Source organism: Brassica napus, chromosome A1 (assembly GCF_020379485.1).
Source record: "Brassica napus cultivar Da-Ae chromosome A1, Da-Ae, whole genome shotgun sequence".
Lineage (NCBI taxonomy): Eukaryota > Viridiplantae > Streptophyta > Magnoliopsida > Brassicales > Brassicaceae > Brassica > Brassica napus.
Genome location: NC_063434.1, coordinates 14,013,478 through 14,029,488, shown reverse-complemented (window position 1 = coordinate 14,029,488; position 16,011 = coordinate 14,013,478). Strand labels below are relative to the sequence as shown.

At 32.0% G+C, this 16,011-nt stretch overlaps 1 long non-coding RNA gene across 1 annotated transcript; it reads right to left on the bottom strand.

Moving 5' to 3' along the window:
* Positions 1-8,041: 8,041 nt before the first annotated feature.
* On the bottom strand, positions 8,042-9,252 carry LOC125607128. The gene is made up of 3 exons (XR_007338438.1): positions 8,951-9,252; positions 8,420-8,854; positions 8,042-8,234 (listed from the first exon to the last, which is right to left on the bottom strand). It is a non-coding gene; the product is annotated as an uncharacterized LOC125607128 (long non-coding RNA).
* Between the last annotated feature and the right edge of the window lie 6,759 nt (positions 9,253-16,011).

Below are 16,011 nucleotides of genomic sequence, written 5' to 3'. Positions count from 1 at the left end.
CTGGCCAAAGCCCAAACCTGTCTCGCAATAGAACATGTGAATAGAATGTGATTGATTGATTCCCCTTCAAAACCACATGTCTGACACACTGGATCCATTCTGATCCCTCTTCTTACCAACAATTCACCTGCTGGGATAGCATTGCTGATCGCCCTCCAAATTAACATTTTTATCTTCGGTGGAGTTTTGATCTTCCAAGTTTCAGACTTGAGGTCGTTGAGTGATGGTCTTACTTCCGCTTGTATTATCTCTTCCACTTTACTCACCCTGTTTCTGAGCCAGTAACCGGATTTAACTGAGTACGCCCCACTCTTGTTATGCACCCACACCCAGTAATCTTCCAACTCGAAAACCGGATTCATGGCCAGAATACTGTCAACATCAGCCTCATAGAATAGCTCTTGCAGCTTATCAATATTCCAAGACCTATTCTGGATGTCCAATAAAGCTGCCACCGGGAGCATAAGGTCCACGTAAATGTTCTTCATGAGAGGTCTTCTTGGGATTTCACCAACTATCCATTCATCCACCCACACTGATATCGATGTACAATTTCCAAGCTGTTTTCTCAGCCCTTGAATGAGAAGCTCTTTACCGAATTGGATGCTTCTCCACGCATACGAAGGTTGTTACCCCATTGCAGCTGAAAGGAAATCTTTTTGCGGGAAGTACCTGCTTCTAAAGAGGCGAGCAAATAATTAAGCGTTGTTTAGAATGTGGAATTTTGCCAATTAATAGAAAAAACTGTACCAGATATCTATAGCTTAGCGAAAATAGTACCACTAAGCATGAATCCTCATAAACCAGGTAGAATTATCTGCTGTAAACTAATATGTAGTATTTTTTATAGTTTATAATATTATAATTATCCAACGTTAAAAAATACGTTTAAAAAATACCTAAAATCATATGTTTTAATAATGTTCTCTAATCTAACATAGTATAAACAAATTTATATAAATAAAAAGTATATAATTGAAACTTTATATAACTTTATATTTATATATTAATTAATATTTAAATTTAATTCATATTTGAACACTTTTACAAGTAATTGTAGTCATTTTTAACTAGTAATTTTGGTAGTTATTAGATAAAACATTATAATTTGTTTACTGTTTGTATTGTTACGTTTTGTAAAGTATTTTATTATATAAAGTTTGGTTCTTAAAAGTTGTTAATTAACATGATCGCGACACATGAAAATTATATATTTAAGATTTGACATGTGTTAATCTATCTCATAATTAAAAATATATATACTAAGATATTAACAAAAATAAATTTTATTAAAAAGAATTATAAATATTATTTAATAATAGTTTTCCTTTTTCAGAATCCTAATCAAAAGATAATTGCAAAAAATTATTTGATACTAATTTTCTTTCTAATATTGTGACATGTGTTTAAATATATAATGATTTAAATAAATAAATATATATATATATAATAAGATAATAAAAATGAATTTTGAAAATGGCAACTTTTAAACAAAGTTAATGTTATTTAAATTTTTTTTTATTGTAAATAAAAAAGAGATTTATAAAATAGAATGTTTTCCTTTTTTTTAAAAAATCCTAGAAAAATAAAATTTTAAAGATTTATTTAATAAAACATTAAATTAGTACATAAGAAAATGTATAATTTTGTCATTGACTCGATTGGTGTATTTGACTTTCATTTCTTTTTAATTTTCATTCAATTTCTTATCTCAGGTTGTGTTCAATTTAAATGTTTAGGTATAATATTTTCTCTAATCCGAGGTACAAAGTTTATAACAATTAATCTATGTATCATGATTATAAAATACAAATATTAACTTGAAGTTATGTGTGAAAACGGGTTTTAATTATAAAATAAATCTCAAACTACATATGCAAAAAAACAATCATAAAACTGTAATAAAATGATTTATTATTTTACGATTTTATTAAATTAAAACATCAAACAATTTGAAAATGGCAACTTTTAAAAATAGTTAATATTATTTAATATTATTTTTTATATTTTTATTGTAAATAAAAAGGATATTTATAAAATAGAATGTTTTCCTTTTTTGAAAAATCCTAGAAAAATAAAACTTTAAAGACTTATTTAATAAAACAATAAATTAGTACATATGAACATGTATAATTTTGTCATTGACTCGATTGGTGTATTTGAATTTTATTTCTTTTTAATTTTTATTCAATTTCTTATCTCGGATTGTGTTCAATTTTAATGTTTAGGTATAATATTTTCTCTAATCCGAAATATAAAGTTTATAACAATTCATCTATGCACCATGATAATAAAATATAAATATTAACTTTAACTTATGTATGAAAATGATATTTAATATAAAATAAATCTCAAACTATATATGTAAAAAATAATCATAAAACTCTAATAAAATGATTTATTATTTTATGATTTTTATTAAATTAAAATATCAAACAAAACCCGTTGGAACGCAACGGGCTCATATCTTATATTAATATAAATTAAAAATATAAATATGTATGTACTAAATGAGTTAACAATATTTGATTTAATTTCTTTTTTATTGATGAGGTAGAGACTGAGAAAAAACTACCTATTTGTATAATAAATTTAAACGCACATGGTTGAAATAGTGAAAGGATAAAAAAGGATTAGGAATGGTTGAAATAGCGAAAGGACAAAAAAGGATTAGGAATATATGATCTTCCAAAGTGAATATCAACCCTTAAATGAGAATAAATAAAGACACGTTAGTTACCTAACTTCTATTAAAACATTTCTTAGTGGTGTAGTGGAATCCAATACACTACTTTATTTGGGTTTATTATTCTTAATTACTGTTTTATTCTCATCTGATATATTCCATAACACTGGTGGACATGATGATATGCAGAGCCGGACTTCACAAATTTGGGGGCCCTATCCAATATTTTTAAAATCAAATAAAAACACTTTAAAAAAAATTTATTGTACATACCTATCTTATTATATAAAGTTTGGTTCTTCAAAGTTGGTAATTAATATGATTGTGACATATGGTAATTATATATTTAAGATTGTGATATGTGTTAAACTTAAAAATATATATAATTAGATAATAACAAAAACCTGATTTGTAAAAAAAGTAATTATAAATATTATTTAATAATAATTTTATTTTTTTTAAATATTAAGCAAATAATATATGATATCGATTTTCCTTGTAATATATCGACATGTGTTAAAATCTCTCATAAATTAAATATATATATATGCTAAGATAATAAATATAAAATTTGAAAATGATTTAATAGAAATAATTAATTTCAAAATTTATTTAATATTAGCTGTTTCTAGAAAAATTCCTTTTTACAAATCCTAAAACAAATATTTGTAAAATAACATACTTAATATTAATTTCCCTTTTCTAAAATCCTAAAGAAAAGATAATTGTAAAATATATATTTTTGTCAGCATTGTAAAATATGATAGTAATTTTTCTTTTAAAATTGTAATGTATATTAAAGTTTGGTTCTTCAAAGTTGCTAATTAACATGATTGTGACATATGGCAATTATATATTTAAGATTGTGACATGTGTTAAACTTAAAAATATATATAATTAGATAATAACAAAAACGTGATTTGTAAAAAAAGTAACTATAAATATTATTTACTAATAACTTTATTTTTAAAAAATATTAAGCAAATAATATATGATATCGATTTTCCTTTTAATATATCGACATGTGTTAAAATCTCTCATAATTAAATATATATATATATATATATATATATATATGCTAAGATAATAAATTTGAAATTTGAAAATGATTGAATAGAAATAATTAATTTCAAAATTTATTTAATATTAGCTGTTTCTAGAAAAATTCCTTTTTACAAATCCTAAAACAAATATTTGTAAAATAACATACTTAATATTAATTTCCCTTTTCTAAAATCCTAAAGAAAAGATAATTGTAAAATATATATTTTTGTCAGCATTTGAAAATATGATAGTAATTTTTCTTTTAAAATTGTGATGTATATTAAAATATCTCATGGTTAATAATTATATAAGATAAGATAATAAAAATGATTTTATAAAGGAAGTAAGTTTAAAAATTGCTTAATAGTATTTTTTACCAAATTTGTTTCTTTTTAAAAATTCTAAACAAAAAGTATTTGTAAAATAATTTATCTAATACTAATTTTCCTTTTCTAAAATCCTAAAGAAATGATAACTATAAAACATATTTGATAGTAATTGTCCTTTTCTAAATTTTAAACATAGGAAAATTGTAACAGAGTGTTTAATAGTAATTTTCCTTAAATTGTAGAATAATTATTTCAGTATTTTTATGAATAATCAACTCTTCTAATTAAATATTTAATTTTCTGTTTAAAAATCATAAACCAAAAGGAACTACAGTTATTCACATATGTATTTTGGATTAAGCTCTCTCATATTTGGCCAGCAAACATAATAAGAGTAGAAGAAAAATAGTAGGTGAGTTTTTCTGCATATTTTTTCATATCTTTGCGTGATCTTCTTTTTGACACATATTGACGAAATAACTAGGTTTCCTGATCGTCACATTTTTTTCTTCTTAAACTGATTTTGATTTTTTTTGTCATAATTGTCGTGATGATGTACGTTAGTTATTGCCACCCACGATTATACTTTGGTGTTTGTACATATAGCCAAATAGATGTTATGCAGTTATGTTGTTGTACAAAAATTAATGTGATTGTTATGCTTATAAGTGTTTGTTCTTATCGAAAATATAAATTGGTTACACTGTTGTAGTTAAGTTAATGTCAATGTCAATTTATTTATGAATAATTGACTTTTATATTTGGGTAAGTTTTTCTGTATGTCCTTTCACATCTAAACTGATGTTCACATAATTTACTTTCTGAGACAGACAACAAATTTTTCTTGCAAAAAAATGCAGCTCCTATTGAATGCATTACAACGTATATATAAACAAGAATTATCTCATCTAAAAAGCAATGTTTACTCCAAAGAATAAGGAATGAAAAAGTTGGTGAAGTGAATAATATGGTAATTTGCTTAGAAGGTGAGCAAAAAGAATATTTGTGTTCTGATAGTATTGGTAACGACAAAGAAAAAATTATAAATCAGCATATTATGTATCCCATATATTTTTAAATACGTTCAAATTTTCAGGGATTTCAAATCACGAATTTGATCTCAAGATAGATGTTCCAGTCATGTTATTAAAGCATTTAAATCAACGAAAAGAAATTTGCAATGGAATACTAATAACCAGCCTAGACAACATGATCACGAAAGCATAAATCCTAACTAAAATCAATAATCAACAGATTCTTATTCCCAAAATAACGGATTCTTATTCTCAAAATAATTCTCACACTAACAGATGCAAGATGGTCTCTCATGGACAATTGTATGCTTCACTATCAAAGAGTCACTACAACTGCATGACTCAACATTCTTAAAGTAGACACAAAACATATCAATAATGTTCTATAAAATATTGTATATCAAGAAATTTTCAATAATATATAATATATAGAAAGATGTTATAGTCACACTATTGATGCTAAGGTAGGGTAGCATGAACCAAATTTGATGTTTATCAATCAATATATTTTATATTTAGCTGAATATCTATCATACATATTTATTGGTGTTGTCTAACATCAATTTTGATTTTCATTTTTTTTTGAATTTTTTTACATAACATAAATAACATAGGTAGTTTACACCAATTCTATATGTTTCAATTAACTACAATATTAAAAATGATTTAAAGTGAATTTTTCAGAAAAAAATTAATATACTATTTTAAAACATCATGATTATTGAAGTAGAAATACTAATCAAAATTTATGTTGGAAAACTGATTATTATACTATAATAAGTCTTACACCAAGATATACTGAAAAATTCAAGAACTAATGCGAAAAATATTTTTATTCTTTTTATGTTTTCGTAAAGTTCAAACATCAAATAAAATGTATATATATAAAGTTGGTTTTCTCCCTTCTTCTGACAAGTAGCAGAGGGCTTTTGCGATACGTCGCATCCAGATTTGTTTTTACATTTTAGGTCCTTATTCTTTTAGATTATTGCAATTTGGCCAAGTACTTTATAATCGTGAACTATCTAATCATTTTCAGTCTTTCCGGTCAGTCGAAAATCTTGATTAAGGAATTTAAAAAAATCATGAGGACATTTTTATAGTTTTATTGGTAAGAATTTGCTAACTACAATATACCTCTCCGCTATTGAAGAATATTTCATACCCATTTGCAATGTATCCCTTAAAATGTCTGAAAACCAAATGCATTTATTTGTGGAATAATTCTATTTATGTATGCGTCGAAAAATCAAATTGAAATAAAGGATCAGATAAAACCAAAACTAAGGAAAGATACAAAATGAAAGATGATATAAAATGTTTTTGTAAACATGACCATGGAGTCGAGATGTAACATCTCTTTTCTTAACTATTTATATTTCCTCCGTAAATGCGACGAATAATAACAAATAGGAGTCTCAGGATAAAAACCATTATAGACCTTCACGCGGCACTCGCGAATGATCCCTAAGAACTACTAAACTACGAAACACTCTTGAGATTTACTTTGAGAGTTTGCTGGTATTTGTTCTGTGAAAAACTTGAGAAATGAATGAAGACAATCACTTTATTCATAAAGTCAGACAAGAGAGATGTTAGATCCACAAGTAGGCACGTGCGCACATGGCATGAGACTAAGGATCGTCGCTCGACGTGCGGAGAGGGATAGATCGTTGGCCGGAATTATGATAAGATTTAGGTCAATTTTTTGGTATATTACGAAAAATGAAGGCATAAAAACATATGGTTTTGCCATAATTAATCAACCAAAACTTGGCCCAAAAGAATTCTAAGGCACTTCACCTAGACCCAAGACCCAAGCCAACCGAGTTGAACTAGCCGGGCAATGGCAGCGCACGCACTCGCGTGTCGGATCCATTTTACCCTCTAGCATTCGTTAAACACATGCTCTGCATGTCCATATATATGCACAGCTCAATTTTGCTTCCTCTCAGCAATGTGGGATATTTATAGTTCCAATTCATTAAAGCGATAGGTTTTTCCTTTAACCCGTAGGACAATTTCATTTCATATTCTCACAACTATTTTCCAAGTCCATCTGGCTTAAATAATTGATCCAGTAACTCCCACATAAATAGAAATGAATCTAAACATATGAAAACTAAATTGACTCAAAATACTCTAAAGACTACTAACTCATGAAAGTTTTTGTGGAAACTCATGATTTATAACGTTTAAGAAAAGTTTCAGAAACATTTTGCAGAGATAATAAAAGGAAATCGCAAAAAAAAAATCTGATAGAAAACCAAAAAACATATAGAAAATCTTATAAGAAATCGTTTTATAACACATCATATTAAACTCAATCCAAGCTTTAGAGAGAAAGCAATTACGAGTTAATATTGTACAGACCAAAAAACAAATTGAAATAAACAATTAGAAAGGCAATAGTAAGAAAAGTTATTCAATGAAAGATGAAATAAAATGTTTTCATAAACATGACCATGGAGTCGAGATGTAGCATCTCTTTCTTTAACTCTTTACATTGTCTCCGTAAATGCAGCGGATCATAGCGAATAGGAATTCCAAATAAAATCATGATAGACCTTCACGTGACACTCGTGAACGGTCTCTACCAACTACTAAACTACGAAACACTCTGGAGACTTGACTTATTTTGAAAGATTATTGGTATTTTTTGTGAAAATGTGAGAAATGAAGAAGACCATCTCTTTGTTATAAAGGCATGCAAGAGTATTGTTAGCCCCGCAATGGGAGGCGCGTGCACACGTGGCGTGAGAGTCGGGATCATTGCTCGAATTTTTGGTATATTTTTTTCAAATTTAAAACACAAATGAAGGGAAAAAACATATGGTTAATCCATAATTAATCAACCAAAATTTGGCTGTTCACTAAGACTAAGAGCACCTCCATCCATAGGAACCTCTTATGGGTTCTTCAGATTAATTTAAGAATTAAAAAGGTGATTTGAAAGCTGAAGAACCTTGGTTAATGGTAATTAATATTTTGACCTCCAATGGGAGAACCCCAATGGGGTTCTAAATGTTTGACAACAAAGAGTGATGACACCAGTAAGCAAACTACAGAATCGAGTCTTCTCTTGTGTCACAAGTCTTCACCTGATGGCTTGGCTGATCCAACATCAAGGCCTCGGTACACCTGTGGCCAATCAAAACAAAGCAATAACTTTTTTTTGTGGACTTTGATCAAAAACTTCAACTTTATCATTTCAGACAAAACTCTTGAACTGAAAGTACACAGTCTTGAACTGAATGTATCTACCTAAATTCCATTTAAACCCAACTTAAACAATGTCAAACACGCATTAAAGGATTGGTACTTACCTGTTGACAGGTTTGATCCGCTTTGATGACGCGTGATCCGTATCTTGCTGCTCCCAGCAAGACCTTTGTCCATGTCTCTTCTCCTTTACTGTTACCCACGCAGCTAACCTTGTCATTTCAAATAAAAACCCAACACTATAGTTAACTTATGAAACTTGGAACAGAGTAAAAAAATAAAGATTTAATCAATTAAGTGTTTTGAATCAAAACCAGAGTCTACTCAAACTTCAAAATCAAGACAAAGAAAGAACCTTTAACACATCAAACAATTAAACAGAGTAAAGCAATGACCTTTGTAATTGAACTATTGAAGCAGGGCAGTGACAATTTGGCGAGTTGAGTCATCGGATTCGACAAGCAAAAAACATGAGCCTCTGTTCATCATCGTCTCCATAGTCCCTTCGTCGCTGCTAAAACCACAACTCCCCTATCGATCTGAAATAAACAGTCCAATCTCATCATCGCAACAAAATTGGCAATAATAATCGAAGGAATCAAATTCACGGGAATAAAAAGCTTTATGAAACGGACTTTCATGGTGATTGCATGCACGAGTCTGGAGGAGAACATCGACGAAGAAAAAAACGAATCAAACGACATCTCCGTTCGAGGTTTCGACGGAATCAACGAGGAAGAGAGAGACCCGAGGATGTGATTTCGAGGAAATCGAACAAGAGAGAGTCATGATCATCGACGAACAAACAGATGAAAGATCGTCTCCCTCGGAGATTTTTGAAAAAGCGAAGGCGAAGAGATGTCAAGATGAACTGAAAGAGAAAGAGAAAGAGAAAGAGAAAGAGAAAGAGACGACATTTATTTCCCGTAAAATGCATCGCCCAATACGCTCCTGCCACGTATGGGGTTTTACCCAACTCTTCGTTTGGCAGCGATTCTTTCTAATAAAACCATTTTTGATTTATTTTTTTCATTTTTTGGGTTTAGAACCCCTTCCTCAACCGACCGATGGAGTTGGTCTAATGCCTAAGCCCAGCCAGCGGCAGTGCACGCACATGGTGGATCCGTTCTCCTCTCTAGCATTCTGTAAACATATGCAAAGCATGTCCATATGTATATAACTCAATTTTCTTTTTTATCGATGTGAGATGTTATATATTCTATTATAACTGAAGTATAAATATGAACTAACCCCTAAAATAAGCTTTTATTTACGCTTAATGTCATTCCTTCTTTTTTGTTTTACTTTTAACCATAATAAACTTTATTTTAATCAACTTACAAAAAAAAATCTCAGTTTTCTTAAAAGAATTTGTGTTCCACCAAATTGCCTAATACTTAGCTAACATAAAATATTGCAATCGTTTTTTCAAGAAGCTTTTACTGGCGTCAAACATTTAGACATAATATTGTTTGGACTTCATTTCTCCAACTGATCAAGAAAATAGTTATAAAACCAAACCATTGATATATAATTGCTCGTTTGAGGTCATGTGAAACGTGTTTAATGTGAGAACAAAAATTCGCAATGTTGATTTTAGTAATCGGAGGAAAGTAAAAAAGCTGTCTACTTTCCCTGAGAATCCAGATTCTCTGTAAGTCAACAACAAACGATCAAACAATGAACAAAACGAAAAATAACAATGCGAAATTTAAGAGCAAAAAGAGGATGATCTTATTTCGGATATGTGTATGAGCATTACAACAGCTGAAAAAGCCTTGGCCGCAAGAGCTGTCAGCGTGTTCTCTAGTTCTAACCACCTAAGACCTTAAGACCTAGTCGAGTCGCTCAATAACAAAAACAAAAAAAATTCCTAAAAACTGCTCCAAGTGCTAAAGTTGCTATGTATTTTTTGTGTCTCCCCCGTGCTCCTCGCTTGGGCTCTCCTTATATATGTCTCTAAGGTCGGCCATTTTTTTCATTTCCGCCCCTGATTGGAGTTTATCTCTTTACGGAAGTTTTCATTATCTTCTTGATTTCCATGTTTATCTTGGAAGTTTTACATTTACCTTTATCCAAATCGAATAAATCGTCATTGTAATTTGGGAATGTTCTTGTTTTAAATCATAAGTGGAATTTCATTGTGTTTTTACGATTATTCTCGGAGAAATCATCGATTTGTCTGCTGCACGTTTTCAAAATGTTGTTGGTCTTATGAACCAAACCAAATCAATTCATCAAGTCGAGGATATTATGGTGTTAAGTTAACCTATATCACCCTGACGTTTCACTTGAACTCTTATGAGAAAACGACGTCATGCTTGTTTTCTTTGTAAAATCTCAACTAAACTCCGATTGAGACTAAACGAAAGAAATTTTGACCGAGATTCAAAGGAGAACATGATGAGACCCTTGTGGGCGATGAGAATGTTTTGTGGTGATCAGGAGGAGCGAGAAGAGTTGTGTGGCGATGTGAAGAGCCTTGTGAGGCAATGTGAGCCTTATGTGGCAATGAGACGAGCTCTGTGAGGCGATGTGAGCTCTTGTGTGGCGATATGAGCCTTTTATGAGGCGATGTGAGCTTGTGTGTGGCTATGTGAGCTCATGTGAGGTGATGTGAGCTTGTGTGAGGCGATGTGAGCCCGTGTGAGGTGATGTGAGCTCATGTGAGGCGATGTGAGCCTTGTGTGTTTGTGTGTGTGTGGCCCATGAGAGAGTGTGTGTGGCGATGTGAAGCTGTGTGGCTAAGTGAGCGAGTGTGTGTGGCGATGTGAAGCCATGAGGGTGTGTGTGTTGCAATGTGAAGGCATGAGGGAGTGTGTGTGACGATGTGAAGATGTGTGGCTAAGTGAGGGAGTGTGTGTGGCGAAGTGAAGCCATGAGGGAGTGTGTGTAACGATGGGAAGATGTGTGGCTAAGTGAGGGAGTGTGTGTGGCAATGTGAAGCTGTGTGGCTAAGTGAGGGAGTGTGTGTGGCGATTTGAGTGAGTGGGAAGGGTGCTGGTTCCTTTCTTCTGTTCTTCATTATCTAAGTTGATCGCTTTGTAGACTTTCAAAAACACTTGATTTGTTTTACGTAGGTTTTTCTTCAAAGATTTCCCGAAAATTGTTTTACGAAAGATTATTTTTATAGATTTCTTGAGAGGTTTTTCTGCGGAAATTTTTCAAATTTTGTTTTGTCAAGACTGTTGCGTAAAACTTCTAAATTATCGTAAAAATCCTTCGCAAGAACATTTTCTGATCTTTTCATGTTTGAACAGAAACTCTTTCATTTATGGTCCGCGATGAAATACATGGAGCTTTGTTATCTTATTCTTATTTATGGTCCGAGTCGGCTTATGTGTGGTGTAGTTAATTTGAAATTTCCGGCTTGTATTTAATTAAAGAATATTTTATCGGAATATTTTAGGCGTTGATTTCGTTGTGACCGATTTTAACTCCAATATTTAATATTTAGCATATTTTATACTTAACATAAATGTTCTTTTTGATATAACTTAGCATAAATGTACTGGTAATTATATATGGGTTTATACATCATACATCTATTATTATTTATATAGATAACGGGTTTAGGCATAAATTTGAGATCACTGGAAATCGACCATTAAACCATCCATATTCTGGTTAATATACATGTATATATAATTATATAGTTATCAACCGCAGTTATTTCTCGGTTTATATGTCATACATGCATCAGTTTTTATACATCATACAAGTACCAGTATTGATATTTGTACACTGTTGGGGTCAAAATCGGTCACGATGAAATCAATATCTGAAAGTTCGTAAAAATCAACATGAACATTTTTACGAAAAGTAATCCTCGTAAAGATATCTTTACGAAGAGCTTTGCGGTAGAATCTTGTTTAAATCTCAATCGAACCACTAAATACGATTGTCCGAAGGCAACATACATGTATCCAAATCAGCCGCGGACAAGCTCGAGTATGGCAATCGGACCGCAGACAAGCCAAGCTCGATCGATACGCGGCGACCAAGCATGCACACAGCTCGGTCGCTACGTAGCGACCGAGCGTCCGTTCCGCTCGGTCGCTGCGTAGCGACCGAGCTCGAGCCAAAGCTCGGTCGCTACGTAGCGACCGAGCTCTTCCGAAACATCGATACGACACCAGTCCATGCATTCTCGTCTATCCTTCGATGCTATCTCCCGAACACCGTAGCGAACTCAGTTCATGTTTTCCGCCATTCTAAATCATCGATCAAACTTTGCGGTAAAACCCGCGGAAAGTCTGTTCTTTATCGAAAGAAGTCGCAATAAACGTTTCGAGTCGGAATACGGCCCAAAGGGACCTAAGGCACGACTCGAGGACCATCTTACGATTTCTTAACCAAAAGCCCGTAAACCGTAGGACGGTTTACGCTTGGTTCACAAGGAAAGATAAATGTCAAGTTTCCGCGGATAAATACGGAATTTTGAAGATAATTACGAAGATCGGAAAAAATGGAATATCTCCATTTTTTGCTATGATGGCTTAAGGGCAGAAGAGTAAAAGCGTAAACCGACCTTGGAGCGAGTATATAAGGAGTCCTAGGCGAGAGACATGGGGGGGAACTTTTTATACTCGGAATTCTCTGCACTTAGAAACTTTAGGCTTTATTCTCGACAAGTTTGGTTTCTATGACTGGCACTCAATTACTAGACGAACTCGCCCAGGCAGTTCGATCTCTTGTCCAGCTCTATCAATTGAACTACGTTCAGCTTGATCATCGAAAGGGGTACGTAGGCAGCCTTCAACAAGGTTCAGTCCGAAATCAATCAAAAACCTTTTCTGTATCTATTTCGTCTTTTGTTATCGAGCTGCGACTAAACTAGGTTTGAGCTATTAGGCCGCTAGAACTAAGTAACTCGTTGACAGCCTTTGCGGCCAAAGCTTTTATGATCTCTTGTAATGATCGCAACGCTCTTACGCGGACTCGACATAAGATCTACTGTTTTCTCTAAACTCGTTTGTTATCTTTTCATGATTTTCGTATATATTTGGTCTCTTGTCGTTGGCTCTCGCAGAGATCCGGGTCCTCTGGGAAATTAAGGTTTTCCTAGTTTTCCAATTTAAACGGAAATCGATAGTGCGAATTTTGGTTCCCACATACACTATAGTTTATATGAAAAATGTATTATCTTATTGCAAATGGACATATATAAAATTATACTGTTAATGGATTGAAATAAGCACTAATCTAGATCGACGTTTAATGATGAATCTACGTTATAATGAGCCATTGTGCTGCTCACTCTTCGGCGCACCACATCAGCATTTTGTAGGTCCTACTTTTAAAAACTATGAAAAAGTGTCAAATCCATGACTCGAACATATGTTGTTTAGATATATACATCAATATTTATACCACTAAACTAAAGAATATTTTATACATTGATGGTCGAAACTAATATATTTTTATAAAGGTCGGAAGCCCTTGCTTTCTTCGGCTTCTTCTGAGGGTCGAGCCTACAAGTGTATTATGGGTTTCATTTTTAAATGGGATTCATCACGATATATAAAAAAAAACACAAATTTGCAACAATTATAATTTTCCTATATTGTAAATTGTCGTCGTTTAACATGAGTTAGAGTTCTTTTCATCATTGTCTTAGACAAGTCTGAGTTACAGAGTTGCGCTGTGTGACTGTTCGTAATCTATTTTTTTCACCGGTGAACTCTTCATCTCCCCATCTTAAATCACTTGATCATAAATGTTCATGATTTTTAGCCCCTCTGTAAACCCTATATATATGATTCTCATCTTTGATGAACCCAATATGCATCTCCACAAAACTCATTGATTCCTTTTAGCTTTAACTATCTTCTAGAAAATGCATCTTTCTGCCTCTCCAGTTCCTCAAACCAGCATCCCCGGCATCCGTCACTTAATCTTCGAGTCTCTTCGTCTTGGTCGTAGTAGTCAGAGCATAGCCTCTGGCCTCCTCGGCTTCTGAGATTCCCTGAACTTCAAGAAAGACAGTGAGTTTATGGGAATCACGGTTCTCTTCCTTGATGAAAAGGTAAGTTAATTTTCGATCTATCACACTTATTTAACATAATTGTTTTTAATTGATTTCCGATTCTTTGTTGAATAATGTTATTTGTAGATTTTGTGATTCATGAGTTTATTCTCGCCGGACGTGCTAATCATGGGTTTATTCTCGCCGGACGTGCTAATCATGGGTTTATTTCCGCCGGACGTGCTAATCATTACATGTCATCTTTGAAAGCCGGTTCTATTGTGAAATCGATCATTTTGAGGTTGCAAGGTGCTCAAGCATATACAAGATAACTGATCATCCATTCCTCATTCGTTTCATCTCACCAACTATTATTGATGAAGTCATCACGGGTGCTCCTGAGATCAATCTTCAGTCATGATTAGACTGTTCGACAATCTCCAAGTGATTGCGAACACAAACCTAAAACTCTCATGTATATTATCATATTGCATTTGAGTTTATATTATGTTTCGATATCATAACTGATATTTAAACTCAGAGATGTGATTAGAAAAATCTATTATGTCCAGGGCTCTGACCTCACCAAAGAAACAATTCGAGTCGTTATCTGTCTCCTCATTTGATCTCTAAGAAACGATCAACACTCAATTCTCTTTATATTACTCTTTATATTGCGTTAACATCAATAATCAAAAATATTTTCTACCGAAGATATGTGGTCGTCTATTTATCTCCCTTACTTATCAAACTAATTTTGCAGAAACTTTTATTTTACAGTTTAAAAAAAAACCACAACAACTCAAACAATCAAACCACCAAAAACTCGAATCCCAAAAAAAGACGAATCAATAATGATCACCTCTCTTTTTTGTCTAATCTTACAAATAAACTTCAATATACCAAACCAATCACCTAAACTAAAACTAAACGACATATACATCGAGTCAGCTAAACAAATACAAACTACACGACCATCTATTTAACAATTTACAAATTTACTTTTGCAAATGCTTACGAAGAAGACCAAGACGACAACCAAGATCAATGAAATTACCTAAACAAAAAATCAGAGTAAGTTACGAACTCTAATAAATACAACTAACAATGATTTTTGTTTATATATTACCCATCAAATAAAAGGAAAACAAACACAGTCACACCAGGAGACAAGAGACAATCCCGACAGACACAAAGGCGACAACAACATCTCTACCTGCTCACTTCTCTTGTCTTATGAAAATAGCTTACATGACTAATGTCAATAGACCAATACTATTGTCTTCTTATAAGAAATACATAAATTCGTTTAAAACCCATTAAGCTCAAATACTCAGAATTGACACTCATTTTATAATTAGTTCTACAAGTCTTCATGTATTTGTTTTAAAGGTCCGGTAAAAGCAACAAGTTTAAAAATAAAATAAAAACATATAACAAACATAATAAGGATAATAAAAATTATTACTTAATACACACAACTTATACAACTAAACTGGAAAAAATATATCCAAAAACAAAAGGTGCTATCAACAACCTTAATATACTTTATGTACTCTCAACAGTACAAGAAATATATTAAAATGATAAACAAACAATAAGTCTTAGTGACACAACAAGCAACACCACGAACTATATCAATCACATTACTAACACAGTTTAGTCATTCATAAGTGGAGAACAATGCATATATAGTTCATCGTCACAACTCTAACCCTATAACAATAA